Below are 1142 nucleotides of genomic sequence, written 5' to 3'. Positions count from 1 at the left end.
AGGTATTGTAAAAATATTGTTTTCTCCGTGTTTTCTCTAGATTGCTGTTCAATGTATTGCTTTCACCCCTTTTCAAACAGCGAAGCACATGTTTTGTTGCGTCGTTGATTAACTATGGCCTCTACCATTCCATATGGGCTATTAATTTTATAATAATTTTTCAAAATAATTAAATTTAAAATGTATAATCATTAAATCGTTTTTAAACGCTTGAATGTACCAAATGACTATGTTATTTTACTACAGGGATTTTAATTTCATTTATAAAACGCACTGGTAATGTATAAAAGTAGTTTTCAATTGTTGATACGCCACGGCGTATCAAGTGTACTTGGAAGTCTTCCTTGCAGTGTACTGCATCGCCGGGCTGGAAGTTTAGGGCCTGTGGTTTTGACATACTCTACAAAGTAAAAGTTAGACTCTGGTCCTGTACTCAATGGGCTATGGGATATTTACTGAATTACGATCTCTTAACATATTTTCATTATTTCATTCTTTAAATTACTTTTTCTATCCATTGATTTATTGTCTATAATTTGTTCCGATATAATAGTTGGGAATAACCTTGCATTCAAAATACATTATGGTAGGCATATATCAAAAATAAGTGTACAATAGGCCTACTATTTGTAGTCCTATTCATAATAAAGTACATTGACCGCCAATAAATACTCAAAATATACGATGAATATCAGAATTTAGTGCAATAGGCTAAGCTAGGGTGGCAATTTTTCCCCCATTTATTTTCATTCATTCTCTGTAGGTCATTTTGAAAACAGACATTGGGCCTGGGTGTAGAGGAATGGCGTTTTCGGATACGGTAGACATTTTTGGCCTAAATTATTGTTGTTCAACTTCCAAAATGAAAAAAAAAAACCAAAAAAAAACCCCCAAAAAAAACACTAAAATAAATGTATTGTGTTTAGATCAGATTATCATACAAGCATATACAAGCGACTGCACACACACAGTAGATCTTGATCACTAATTAGGCCTATGTTCATGTAATAAACTGTTTACGCTATTAATTTATGTTCTACTGAATGAGCTGTTCTTGTTTGATTTTTAATTTCTGTTTGTCACTTCCTTGTTGTCTTTATTGTAATTAATTTATTTGCATCGTACCAAATATAAAATATAAT

The 1142-nt window shown here is 31.8% G+C and overlaps 1 protein-coding gene across 1 annotated transcript in view; it reads right to left on the bottom strand.

Annotated features, from left to right (window-relative positions):
* LOC117113646 (protein rtoA-like) overlaps positions 1–1142 on the bottom strand; it is a 19121-nt gene that overhangs the window by 13801 nt on the left and 4178 nt on the right. The window lies entirely within an intron of this gene.

The sequence above is a fragment of the Anneissia japonica genome, unplaced genomic scaffold (assembly GCF_011630105.1).
Source record: "Anneissia japonica isolate Jap-2015-1 unplaced genomic scaffold, ASM1163010v1 scaffold1665_len535045_cov187, whole genome shotgun sequence".
Classification (NCBI taxonomy): domain Eukaryota; kingdom Metazoa; phylum Echinodermata; class Crinoidea; order Comatulida; family Comatulidae; genus Anneissia; species Anneissia japonica.
This window is presented reverse-complemented; position numbering and strand designations above follow the sequence as displayed.